The 14418-nt window shown below is 48.6% G+C and overlaps 1 protein-coding gene and 1 long non-coding RNA gene across 3 annotated transcripts in view; both read left to right on the forward strand.

The window, feature by feature from the left end:
• Positions 1–14418, forward strand: part of zmp:0000001082 (integrin alpha-D) — a 57060-nt gene that overhangs the window by 32633 nt on the left and 10009 nt on the right. The window lies entirely within an intron of this gene.
• On the forward strand, positions 1707–8205 carry LOC127613036 (uncharacterized). The gene is made up of 2 exons (XR_007966049.1): positions 1707–1920; positions 7261–8205. It is a non-coding gene; the product is annotated as an uncharacterized LOC127613036 (long non-coding RNA).

Raw genomic sequence — 14418 nt, forward strand, 5'->3', positions numbered from 1 at the left:
GTCTTCCTCGGGGTCTCCTCCCGGTGGGACATGCCCGGAACACCTCACCAGTGAGGCGTTCAGGAGGCATCCGAATCAGATGCCCAAGCCACCTCATCTGGCTCCTCTCGATGTGGAGGAGAAGCGGCTCGACTCGGAGCCCCTCCCGGATGACCGAGCTTCTCAGCTTATCTCTAAGGGAGAGCCCGGACACCCTGCGGAGAAAACTCATTTCGGCCGCTTGTATCCGGGATCTCGTTCTTTCGGTCACGACCCATAGCTCGTGACCATAGATGAGGGTTGGAACGTAGATCGACCGGTAAATTGAGAGCTTCGCCCTTTGGCTCAGCTCCTTTTTCACCACGACAGACCGATACAACGTCCGCATCACAGCAGACGCTGCACCGATCCGCCTGTCAATCTCTCGCTCCCTCCTGCCCTCACTCGTGAACAAGACCCCAAGATACTTAAACTCCTCCACTTGGGGCAAGATCTCCCCCCCGACCCGGAGGGGGCACTCCACCCTTTTCCGACTGAGGACCATGGTTTCAGATTTGGAGGTGCTGATTTTCATCCCAACCGCTTCACACTCGGCTGCGAAACGCTCCAGTGAGAGTTGGAGAGCCCCTTTTGAAGGAGCCAACAGCACCACATCATCTGCAAAAAGCAGGGATGGAATACTGAGGCCCCAAAACGGACCCCCTCAACGCTTCGGCTGCTCCTAGAGATTCTGTCCATAAAGGTTATGAACAAAATCGATGACAAAGGGCAGCCTTGGCGGAGTCCTACCCTCACTGGAAACGATTCCGACTTACTGCCGGCAATGCGAACCAAACTCTGACATCGGTGGTATAGTGACCGAATAGCCCGTATCAGGGGGTTCGGTACTCCATACCCACGAAGCACCCCCCACAGAACTCCCCGAGGGACACGGTCAAACGCCTTCTCCAAGTCCACAAAACACATGTAGACTGGTTGGGCGAATTCCCACATACCCTCGAGAACCCTGCTAAGGGTGTAGAGCTGGTCCACTGTTCCACGGCCGGGACGAAAACCACACTGCTCCTCCTCAATCTGAGGCTCGACTTCCTGACGGACCCTCCTCTCCAGCACCCCTGAATAGACCTTACCAGGGAGGCTGAGGAGTGTGATCCCTCTGTATTTGGAACACACCCTCCGGTCCCCCTTTTTAAAAAGAGGGACTACCACCCCGGTCTGCCAATCCAGAGGCACTCTCCCCATTGACCACGCGATGTTGCAGAGGCGTGTCAACCAGGACAGCCCCACAACATCCAGAACCTTGAGGAACTCCGGTCGGATCTCATCCACCCCTGGGGCCTTGCCACCGAGGAGCTTTTTAACCACATCGGTGACTTCAACCACAGAGATAGGAGAGCCCACCTCAGAGTCCCCAGGCTCTGCTTCCTCCAAGGAAGACGTGTTGGTGGAGTTGAGGAGGTCTTCGAAGTACTCTGCCCACAGGTTCACAACGTCCCGAGTCGAAGTCAGCAGCGCCCCATCCCCACTGTACACAGTGTTAGTGGTGCACTGCTTCCCCCTCCTGAGACGTCGGATGGTGGACCAGAATTTCCTCGAAGCCGTCCGGAAGTCGGCTTCCATGGCCTCACCGAACTCTTCCCACGCTCGGGTTTTTGCCTCGGCGACCACCAAAGCTGCGTTCCACTTGGCCAGTCGATACCCGTCAGCTGCCTCTGCGGTCCCACAGGCCATAAAGGCTCGATAGGACTCCTTCTTCAGCTTGACGGCATCCCTTACTGCTGGTGTCCACCAGCGAGTACGAGGGTTGCCGCCACGACAGGCACCAACCACCTTACGGCCACAACTCAGATTGGCCGCCTCAACAATAGAGGCACGGAACATGGTCCACTCGGACTCAATGTCCCCCGCCTCCCCCGGAACATGGGAAAAGCTCTGTCGGAGGTGGGAGTTGAAACTCCTTCTGACAGGGGATTCCGCCAGACGCTCCCAACAAACCCTCACAATACGTTTGGGTCTGCCAGGACGGACCGGCATCTTCCCCCACTCACCACCAGGTGGTGATCAGTTGACAGCTCCGCCCCTCTCTTCACCCGAGTGTCCAGAACATGCGGCCGCAAATCCGATGACACGACCACAAGGTCGATTATCAAACTACGGCCTAGGGTGTCCTGGTGCCAAGTGAACATGTGGACACCCTTATGCTTGAACAAGGTGTTCGTTATGGACAGTCCGTGACGAGCACAGAAGTCCAATAACAAAACACCACTCGAGTTCTGATCGGGGGGGCCGTTCCTCCCAATCACGCCCCTCCAGGTCTCACTGTCATTTCCCACGTGAGCATTGAAGTCCCCCAGTAGAACAAGGGAGTCCCCAGCAGGAGTACTCTCCAGCACACCCTCCAAGGACTCCAAAAAGGGTGGGTATGCTGAGCTGCTGTTTGGTGCATATGCACAAACAACAGTCAGGACCCGTCCCCCCACCCGCAGGCGGAGGGATGCAACCCTCTTGTCCACCGGTGTGAACCCCAATGTACAGGCACTGAGTCGGGGGGCAATAAGTATGCCCACACCTGCTCTGCGCCTCTCACCGTGAGCAACTCCAGAGTGAAAGAGAGTCCAACCCCTCTCGAGAGGACTGGTACCAGAACCTAGGCTGTGTGTGGAGACAAGTCCGACTATATCCAATCGGAACTTCTCTGCCTCACACACCAGTTCGGGCTCCTTCCCTGCCAGAGAGGTGACATTCCATGTCCCAAGAGCTAGCTTCTGCAGCCGAGGATCGGACCGCCAGGGTCCCCGCCTATGGCTGCCGCCCAGCTCGCATAGCACCCGACCCCGTTGACCCCTCCCACGGGTGGTGAGACCATGAGGAGGGGACCCACGTTGCCTCTTCGGGCTGAGCCCGGCCGGGCCCCATGGGTGTAGGCCCGGCCACCAGGCGCTCGCCAATGAGCCCCACCTCCAGGCCTGGCTCCAGAGGGGGGCCCCGGTGACCCGCGTCCGGGCAAGGGATACTGAGTACCATCGATTTTGTTTTCCATAAGGGGCTTTGTGAGCCGTGCTTTGTCTGGTCCCTCGCCTAGGACCTGTTTGCCATGGGTGACCCTGCCAGGGGCATAAAGCCCCAGACAACTTAGCTCCTAGGATCATTGGGACACACAAACCCCTCCACCACGGTAAGGTGACGGCTCACGGAGAGGATGTACAGTACAGTACATTTCCATTTAAGTTTTTTTTCTTTCCAGTTTGGGGGTTATTGTAACTTTACTCCCATCAGTGGCAACACACTATATATATGTATATATCACACACACACAACAGGAAACTAATTGTAAATTATAAAATGTGTACTATGTATCTTTTTCTTTAAACTTGGTTGAACATGTGTTTTCTGTTTTAATATATGTTTAACACAATATTCCAACTTCAATGGAATGGGGTTTGTGTGTGTGTGTGTGTGTGTGTGTGTGTGTGTGTGTGTGTGTTTGTATGGCTATACTTGTGAGGACCACTGTGATTATAAGACCAACGTAGTGAGGACATTTTTGACAAGTGAGGACATTTAGGCCAGTCCTCACAAGTTTTTCATTCTAAAGGCCTCTAGAGGGTTTATATAGGCATCTCTCAAAGTTTCAGAGAGGTCCTCACAAATATACCAAAAATGATTTTTTGTGTGTATTTTCATTTAAATTCAATACACACACTTTTTACTCACTACCGCCACCTATTGATTTCTGAAATATTTTTGTTCCAACAAAACTGAAACTATAGAAAACAGTCTCATGGGCTTATTAGAAAGTAAAACAATTATGTATTATTTATTATATCTAATATTTGTCTAAGTTTAACTTTTTTAACAAACATCTTGTTATGAAATAGAACTTGTTATGCAAACCCAAATCTGGAATATGGCCTCAGACCCACCCGAAATTACACCTTAAATCAAACCACTAAATAAAAAACCTAAAATAATTTAGTGAAGTACACACTTATTCCATTTGTGACATATTGAGGTTTTAGTTGTCATTTCATAGCTCCACATTTGTAATTTGAAGTGCACATTTCTAACATTAAGCAAAGCTCTCTGTGAGTATTTTTACTGAGTAATGTTTTATATTCTATTGTATACTACTGATGGAACTATTATTTACTATTATATTTAGGGCATCAGTCTCATCTTGTGGCAAAATAAATGTGCACTCAATTGTATTAGTGTTACTTTTGAAAAATGACATGTAAAAAAAAAGAGTCCTTGAATAAGAGTAAATATGTACGTAGGGGGGCAGCCCGGTAGTCCAGTGGTTAGCACGTCGGCTTCACAGTGCAGAGGTACCGGGTTCGATTCCAGCTCCAGCCTCCCTGTGTGGAGTTTGCATGTTCTCCCGGGCGTGGGTTTTCTCCGGGTGCTCCGGTTCCCTCCCACATTCCAAAAACATGCGTAGCAGGCTGATTGAACACTCTAAATTGTCCCTAGGTGTGAGTGTGAGTGCGAATGGTTGAACGTTTCTGTGTGCCCTGCGATTGGCTGGCAACCGATTCAGGGTGTCCCCCGCCTACTGCCCGAAGACAGCTGGGATAGGCTCCAGCACCCCCGCGACCCTAGTGAGGATCAAGCGGCTCGAAAGATGAATGAATGAATGAATGTACGTAGTGAAAGAATCACAAGTACTGAGTAATTGGTGAGGAACTTCTTATTTATATTTTCAAACTACCACATTAAATAGAAATAGGAAAGTGCAATTAAATTAAAAAAGTTAAAGCTGTAAGCATATTTACGCCCTCAGGCATGTCGGAGTTCTCATTGTAACATACATTCAGTCATTTTCCGATCCGTTTTATCCTCACAAGGGTCACGGGGGGTGCTGGAGCCTATCCCAGCCGTCTTCGGTCACTAGGCAGGGGACACCCTGAACCGGTTGCCAGCCTATCGCAGGGCACACACAGACAAACAACCATCCGCGCTCACACTCACCACCGAGGGACAATTTGGATTGTTCAATTAGCCTGCCATGCATGTTTTTGGAATGTGGGATCTGGAGAGAACCCACACAGACCTGGGGAGAACATGCAAACTTCACACAGGGTGGCCGGAGCTGAAATTGAACCTGGTACCTCTGCACTGTGAGGTCAACACGCGGACCACTAGTTCACCAGGCCGCTCCCCAGAAAATCCATCCATCCATCCATCCATCCATCCATCCATCCATCATCTACCGCTTATCCGGGGCCGGGTTGCGGGGGCAACAGCTTTAGCACGGAAGCCCAGACTTCTCTCTCCCTAGCTACTTCTTCCAGCTCTCTCCGGGGGATCCCGAGTCGTTCCCAGGCAAGCTGGGTGACATAGTCTCTCCAGCGTGTCCTGGGTCTTCCTCTGGGTCTCCTCCCGGTGGGACATGACCGGAACACCTCACTGGTGAGGCGCTCAAGAGGCATCCGAATCAGATGCCCAAGCCACCTCATCTGGCTCCTCTCGATGTGGAGGAGAAGCGGCTCGACTCTGAACCCCTCCCAGATGACTGAGCTTCTCACCTTATCTCTAAGGGAGAGCCCGGACACCCTCCGGAGAAAACTCATTTCGGCCGCTTGTATCCGGGATCTCGTTCTTTCGGTCACGACCCATAGCTCGTGACCATAGGTGAGGGTTGGGACGTAGATCGACTGGTAAATTGAGAGCTTCGCCCTTTGGCTCAGCTCCTTCTTCACCACGACAGACCGATACAACGTCCGCATCACAGCAGACGCTGCACCGATCCGCCTGTCGATCTCCCGCTCCCTCCTACCCCCACTCGTGAACAAGACCCCAAGATACTTGAACTCCTCCACTTGGGGTAAGATCTCTTCCCCGACCCGGAGGGGGCACTCCACCCTTTTCCGACTGAGGACCATGGTTTCAGATTTGGAGGTGCTGATTCTCATCCCAACCGCTTCACACTCGGCTGCGAAACGCTCCAGTGAGAGTTGGAGAGCCCCGTTTGAAGGAGCCAACAGCACCACATCATCTGCAAAAAGCAGGGATGCAATCCTGAGGCCCCCAAAACGGACCCCCTCAACGCTTCGGCTGCGCCTAGAAATTCTGTCCATAAAGGCTATGAACAGAATCAGCGACAAACGGCAGCCTTGGCGGAGTCCTACCACCACTGGAAACGATTCCGACTTACTGCTGGCAATGCGAACCAAACTCTGACATCGGTGGTATAGTGACCGAACAGCCCGTATCAGGGGGTTCGGTACCCCATACCCACGAAGCACCCCCCACAGAACTCCCCGATGGACACGGTCAAACGCCTTCTCCAAGTCCACAAAACACATGTAGACTGGTTGGGCGAATTCCCACATACCCTCAAGGACCCTGCTAAGGGTGTAGAGCTGGTCCACTGTTCCACGGCCGGGACGAAAACCACACTGCTCCTCCTCAATTGGCGGCTCGACTTCCTGACGGACCCTCCTCTCCAGCACCCCTGAATAGACCTTACCAGGGAGGCTGAGGAGTGTGATCCCTCTGTAGTTGGAACACACCCTCCGGTCCCCCTTTTTAAAAAGAGGGACTACCACCCTGGTCTGCCAATCCAGAGGCACTCTCCCTGTTGACCACGCGATGTTGCAGAGGCGTGTCAACCAGGACAGCCCCACAACATCCAGAGCCTTGAGGAACTCCGGGCGGATCTCATCCACCCCTGGGGCCCTACCACCGAGGAGCTTTTTAACCACATCGGTGACTTCAACCACAGAGATAGGAGAGCCCACCTCAGAGTCCCCAGGCTCTGCTTCCTCCAAGGAAGGCGTGTTGGTGGAGTTGAGGAGGTCTTCGAAGTACTCTGCCCACCGGTTCACAACGTCCCGAGTCGAAGTCAGCAGCGCCCCATCCCCGCTGTACACAGTGTTAGTGGTGCACTGCTTCCCCCTCCTGAGACGTCGGATGGTTGACCAGAATTTCCTCGAAGCCGTCCGGAAGTCGGCTTCCATGGCCTCACCGAACTCTTCCCACGCTCGGGTTTTTGCCTCAGCGACCACCGAAGCCGCGGTCCGCTTGGCCAGTCGATACCCGTCAGCTGCCTCTGGGGTCCCACAGGCCATAAAGGCTCGATAGGACTCGTTCTTCAGCTTGACGGCATCCCTTACTGCTGGTGTGCACCAGCGAGTACGGGGGTTGCCGCCACGACAGGCACCAACCACCTTACGGGCACAACTCAGATTGGCCGCCTCAACAATAGAGGCACGGAACATGGGACTCTGACTCAATGTCCCCCGTCTCCCCCGGAACATGGGAAAAGCTCTGTCGGAGGTGGGAGTTGAAACTCCTTCTGACAGGGGATTCCGCCAGACGCTCCCAACAAACCCTCACTATACGTTTGGGTCTGCCAGGACGGACCGGCATCTTCCCCCACCATCGGAGCCTACTCACCACCAGGTGGTGATCAGTTGACAGCTCCGCCCCTCTCTTCACCCGAGTGTCCAGAACATGCGGCCGCAAATCCGATGATACAACTACAAAGTCGATCATCGAACTGCGGCCTAGGGTGTCCTGGTGCCAAGTGCACATATGGACACCCTTATGCTTTAACGAGGTGTTCGTTATGGACAATCCGTGACGAGCACAGAAGTCCAATAACAAATCACCACTCGGGTTCTGATCGGGGGGGCCGTTCCTCCCAATCACGCCCCTCCAGGTATCACTGTCATTCCCCACGTGAGCATTGAAGTCCCCCAGCAGAACAAGGGAGTCCCCAGCAGGAGTACTCTCCAGCACACCCTCCAAGGACTCCAAAAAGGGTGGGTATGCTGAGCTGCTGTTTGGTGCATATGCACAAACAACAGTCAGGACCCGTCCAGCCACCCGAAGGCGGAGGGAGGCAACCCTCTCGTCTACCAGTGTGAACCCCAATGTACAGGCACTGAGCCGGGGGGCAATGAGTATGCCCACACCTGCTCTGCGCCTCTCACCGTGAGCAACTCCAGAGTGGAAGAGAGTCCAACCCCTCTCGAGAGAACTGGCACCAGAACCCAGGCTGTGTGTGGAGGCAAGTCCGACTATATCCAGTCGGAAATTCTCTGCCTCACACACCAGCTCGGGCTCCTTCCCTGCCAGAGAGGTGACATTCCATGTCCCAAGAGCTAGCTTCTGCAGCCGAGGATCGGACCGCCAGGGTCCCCGCCTTTGGCTGCCGCCCAGCTCACATTGCACCCGACCCATTTGGCCCCTCTCATGGGTGGTGAGCCCATGGGAAGGGGGACCCTCGTTGCCTCTTCGGGCTGTGCCCGGCCGGGCCCCATGGGTGTAGGCCCGGCCACCAGGCGCCTGCCAACGAGCCCCACCTCCAGGCCTGGCTCCAGAAGGGGGCCCCGGTGACCCGCGTCCGGGCAAGGGAAACCTAGATGCATTTATTGTATTCATCATTGGGGGCCGTGCTTTGTCTGGCCCCTCACCTAGAACCTGTTTGCCATGGGTGACCCTGCCAGGGGCATAAAGCCCCAGACAACTTAGCTTCTAGGATCATTGGGACACACAAACCCCTCCACCACGGTAAGGTGACGACTCACGGAGGGCCCCAGAAAATCCAATTCATTTTATTCTGCTTTGGACATTGAAACTGGAAAATATGACTTGCATTCAATAAGTAAAGAATTCCAATTCCAAGAAACCAAGAAACGATTAAATTCCATATTAGAGTTTGGAATTATGTTGCTTTAAAAACAATTGTAAATTTTTAAGTCAGTTTAAATATACTGTGTGTGCGGTTGTGTTTGTGAACATATATATAATTTTATTTGCTGTAATTATTTTAGGAGTATGTGACATTGGTGATCCTCGTTACTCAAATACTGTATGTAGATGTTGCTCAAAATTTATCATGCTCTCCTTCACATCAGACCTCAAAGTTCACAAAGGCTGTGGGAACTTTGATAATTGACTTAATCATTGGCCATGAAGGGGAGCGGCTGTTACCTGCTCCAAAACGAAGTTTTTGCAGCACCCCTCCCCCCAGACTTGAGTTTGTTTACATTTCATTTAGCAGAGCTGCGCAGAAGCCAGCCACAACGCTTTGCAAGAAAAAAATGAGTTAGGTACTGTATTGCAGAAGTGTCCCCAGCATATCCAATTTATTTCATTCAGCTTTGGACATTGAAACTGGAAAATATGACTTGCATTCAATAAGTAAATAATTGTTTCATCTAAATTCCATATTAGAGTTTGGAATTATGTTGCTTTAAAACAATTGTAAAATTGTAAGTCAGTTTAAATATACTGTGTGTGCGCGGAGTATGTGACATTGGTGAGCCTAGTTACTCAAATACTGTATGTAGATGTTGCTCAAAATTTATCATGCTCGCCTTCACAGCAGACCTCAAAGTTCAAAAAGGCTATGGCAATTTTGATAATTGACTTAGTCATTGGCCATGAAGAGGAGCGGCTGTTACGTGCTCCAAAACGAAGTTTTTGCTGCACCCCTCCCCCCAGACACGAGTTTGTTTACATTTCAATTAGCAGAGCTGCGCAGAAGCCAGCCACAACGCTTTGCAAGAAAAAATGAGTTAGGTACTGTATTGCAGACGTGTCCCCAGCATATCCAATTTGTTTCATTCTGCTTTGGACATTTCAACTGGATCATTATGATTTGCATCCAATAAGTAACAACAGTAAGTATTCTTTAGTAAGAAATCATGTTTGCGTTGCTCAATCAGTCTTGATAACAGAATTTCCTTATGTGGGACATGACTACGGTACACGTCCTTTATGAACATGCAAGTGTGTTAACAAAATACATGTGTAAGAACACAAGCAGTAAAATGCAAAAATATATGCCCCAACAACACAAATAACACAAAAACGGCAGTATACAGTACAGGTATATGAACAAAATACATTATAACAAGAGTAGTCACAAAATGAGGGCTCTTTGCTCCAAAATGAGACCTATAACAGCTGGTGGCTTTTCTTTCCAATCACTCACTATCTCGAACTTGACCTCCCCTCGATCACCACCCAAGACAGCGTTGCTCAGCTGATGTTGTGCAACAAATGTCTGAAGGCATCCACGGGACCCTTCAAAGTCCTCCATGCCCATAGCGCGATGGAACTCGCCTTCTCTCTGATTAGCGCTCCAGTTAGCGCAAATTGTTTTCAAATCTCTAAATGACCTTTTCAAATCTCTAAATTACCTCGTGCCACCTTACCTCGCTGACCTCATCTGGTCTGCGGACCAGACATTATTAGAAGGACCAAGAACTAAACTGAGGCTCAGAGGGGATGGAGCCTTTTCTGTTGCTGGTCCCTCTCTCTGGAATGACCTCCCACTGAACATTCGGCAAGCCTCCTCGCTGCCCATCTTCAAAACGCGCCTCAAAACTCACTTGTATTCTTTGGCATTTGACTCACCATGACTTAGATTTGTTCTTGGTTTTGCTGTTCGGTGCTTTCTACCGTATTTATTACAGACTGCGTTACTGTTTGTTGTATATGTTAAATTGCTCCATGTAAAGCACTTTGTATGCAGCGCTGGCTGTTTGAAAGTGCTCTATAAATAATGTTGAGTTGAGTTAGCATGATAGCAGGTCAAGCATTCCAGGAAACGTTCATTTACTCTACAGTCCGTCGAGCCACAAGCAACTTGCTTTGAGCATCTAATCGGATGCATTCCATGTTCTCTTCCAAAGTCATTACCATTCCTTTGTTTGGATGCAACGATCGACAGGACGTAAATGTAAATGAATGGAATAGAAAGTCGTTCACGATTCCAGTAAACTCATGCTAATAGAGAGATTCTGCTGTTTTTGTGCCAAAGAGAGTAAAAAGTGGTGCAGACAGTTATTCCGCGGTATCGAACGGGACTTGCTTGAGTTTGCTCTAATTCGAGCTTCCGTATCGCTTCCAGGTTCCATTTATCGGAACGTTCGTCCGTTGTTATGAATCGATCACTAATGCAATATCCATCCATCCATATTCCACCGCTTATCCAAGGTCGGGTCACAGGGGCAGCAGCTTTAGCAGGGAAGCCCAGACTTCCCTCTCCCCAGCCACTTCTCCTAGCTCTTCCCGGGGATTCTGAAACGTTCCCAGGCCAGCTGAGTGACACAGTCTCTCCAGCGTGTCTTGGGTTGTCCCCGGGGCCTCCTGCCGGTGGGACATGCCCGGAACACCTTTAAAACTCATTTCGGCCGCTTGTATCTGGGATCTCATTCTTTCGGTCACGACTCATTGCTCATGACAGTAGATGAGGGTTGGAACGTAGATCAACCGGTAAATTGAGAGCTTCGCCCTTTGGCTCAGCTCCTTCTTCACCACGACTGACCGATACAAAGCGCGCAGAGCAAGCAGCAGCCGCTTCACCGCTGCGCCTGTCGATCTCTCATTCCCTCCTGCCCTCACTTGCAAACAAGACCCCAAAATACTTAAACTCCTCCACTTGGGACAAGATCTCCTCCCCGACCCGGAGAGAGAACTCCACCCTTTTCCGACTGATTTTCATCCCAACCACTTCATACTCAGCTGCGAAACGCTCAAGTGAGAGTTGAAGGGCCCTGCTTGAAAGAGCCAACAGTCCCACATCATCTGCAATAAGCAGAGATGTAATACTGAGGCCACCAAAATGGACCCCCATCAACACTTACACTGCGCCTAGAAATTGCCAATGTCCGTAATGTTTATGAACAGAATCGATGACAAAGGGCAGCCTTGGCGGAGTCCAACCCTCACTGGAAACGATTCTGACTTACTGCCGGTAATGTGAACCAAATTCTGACATCTGTGGTGGAGGGACCAAAGTGCCCGCATCAGGGGATTCGGTACCTCATACTCCTGAAGCAATCATATAATGTAATATCGTACTCAAATGTGTAATGCATAGATTTTTATTCTGGGTGAGGGAATTTTCGTTTGACAGAAGTCCATAGATGGCAATACTTACTGTAATTATGTTTCATTGAACAATTATAATATTTAAGTCTGGTTTAAAAAATATGAACAGGTATATACATTTGTGTTATTACAGTTGCTGAAACATATAGATGTTGCTTGAAATTTATCATGCTCCCCTCAAAACAGACCGCAGAGTAAAATAAAAGTTAAAGGCTGAGCAATTTTAGTTTATCGTTGGCCATGAAGGGGGGAGGGGCTGTTCCCAGCTCCAAACCCTCGCAGTTGCACTGTTTGAACCTAGTTTATTCAGCTCCCCTCCCCCACACTAGTTTGAGCACGTGATCAATTAGGAGTGCGGTTCATACAGCAGCAACAAAGCTTTGCAAGAAGAGTTGAGTGTTGCAGTCGTGTCCCCAGAAAATCTAATTCGTTTTATTCTGCTTTGGACATCGAAACTGTATAATACGAATTGCATCCAATAAGTAAATAATAATGATGTTTCATCACAATTCCATATTAGCATTTGGGAATAATGTTGCTTTCAGAACAATTACAATATTTTAAGTCGTTTTTAAAATATGTGTGTGTGTGTATATACTGTATATATATACAGTATGTATATACACACACATGTATATATGCTGTGCTCATTTTAGGAGTACATGACATTGGTGTAAACAAGATTTCATAAAATATGTTGATATTGCTTGACATTTACTATGCCCCACTTCAAAACGGACCTCAGAGGAAAAGTGAAGGAGTTTTGGTTATGAAGGGGCGGGGCTGTATTCACACCCCAAAACGTCACAGTTACGTTGCAGGAAACGAGTTTCTACAGCTACCCTCCCCCACATCACACTCGCTGACCATCAATTAGGAAACGCGCGCTTTGCTACCTGCACAAAAGGAAGGCGTTGAGAAGAGTGAGCGTACGAGTCAGCATCATCGAGAAAACCCCAGAAAGTGACAAATACTTCAGAATTAAAGCAGGTAAGACACTCAAGTTTTGAATATTTTCTTACAAGTTAGTTATTCTAAGTAATTCGGGCAGGCTCAAAGGTTCGTGTTATATCAGCATTAGAGTGAAACCAACTATATGAATAACTCTACTATGCTGTACCTAAGGAGTTGTCACCAAGATAGAAAGTTTCCTCTCAAACAATAAACTTTCAATAGGCCGTCAGACACACAATACAGCGCCACAGAATAGGTCGTTGGTGTGGTAAAATCAAGTTTTAACACCCCCCCCCCCCCCCCGCCGCCATCGTCTCGCCGTCGTCGTCGTCGCCATTTTAGTTGAGCAGAAAATTAGTTGCAAATGACCCAGCGTCTTTCGCCGCCGCCGCCATCTTAGTTGAGCAGAGAATTGGTTGCAAATGGAACCAGTGTCTTTCCATATACAGAAAGTAACTGCAAAAAGACGATGTAAAATACCAAGCAATTTACAGATAACAAAGTGGGTTGAACGAAATATTATACTGTGAACCATTATCAACACAAAAGTTAAAATAAAATAATAAAAAAAAATAAAAAATAATAAAGGTTAAATGTGTGGATCACCAAAACCTATGCATTTTGGGCTGAAAAACCCCCCACTTATATGAGGAGAGATGCATATTTTCTATGTTTGTTAAGCTTTCTACTATTTTATGGGGACATTTTGATGATTTTTTTTGTGGCAACATACATTGTCACTGTCATCAACCTTTGCGATTTGTAACCACACTCGCTCATCGTTTATTGATCCCAAATATCCTTATTGGCAAAGCCGAATTAGTGGTGATTGAAACTTTGACTTTTCAAACGTCAAACCAGTTATTGGCCCAGGCTTATAAAAACACACTAGTGATGCATTCTCAGCATGAATCTTAACCTTATCATACTCATATCAACTTAGTGATTAGACGTTAATCGGCAAATTAGTGGATGAATGTTGATGTAATTCAAGGAGAAAAAAAATGCTCTGGCGTGCAGAGATTTAGTGAATATGCGTTCATTTTAGTCGCCACATACTAAGAGAAATTTCCTCTTCTGGGAATATAATAGGATGAACGTGGAAGGAATTCAAACAAATTTGATTAAAAAGTACACAGGATGCGTTCAAAGAATTAATGTAAATATTGTAATTATATACAGAAATTGCATCTTAATAGGTGTATGAAAAGATTGACCTGGGTACAGCTCACGTGGAAAATTGTTCTCTCCGCACTCTGTGTCGGCCATCATTGTTATTGGATTGCCAAATACTTGGAAATAAGCCTCTCTTTGTGACGCAGATGATTCGCCAAATGTGTAGTGGCAACTAGTACAGTATTAAATTTACATTTATTAAGTTTTTAATTTTCTGAAATATCGATTGCTGGTATTGGCAGCCTCCACGATAACCTTAAAATAATGCCGGTATCAGCCTGATACCATTATTTGGTTTCGGCACTTGCCTATCTTTGCCAAGCACTGGAAATGAGTGATATAGACATTTTTAAAAATTATAATAAGTCGACTTTTAATTGATTACCCGGTCAGTTTCAAATGCTTTATTTGCCCATATTAAACAAAATAAGTTATTTCTATAAGGTATTTCTGTTT

Source organism: Hippocampus zosterae, chromosome 13, assembly GCF_025434085.1.
Source record: "Hippocampus zosterae strain Florida chromosome 13, ASM2543408v3, whole genome shotgun sequence".
Classification (NCBI taxonomy): domain Eukaryota; kingdom Metazoa; phylum Chordata; class Actinopteri; order Syngnathiformes; family Syngnathidae; genus Hippocampus; species Hippocampus zosterae.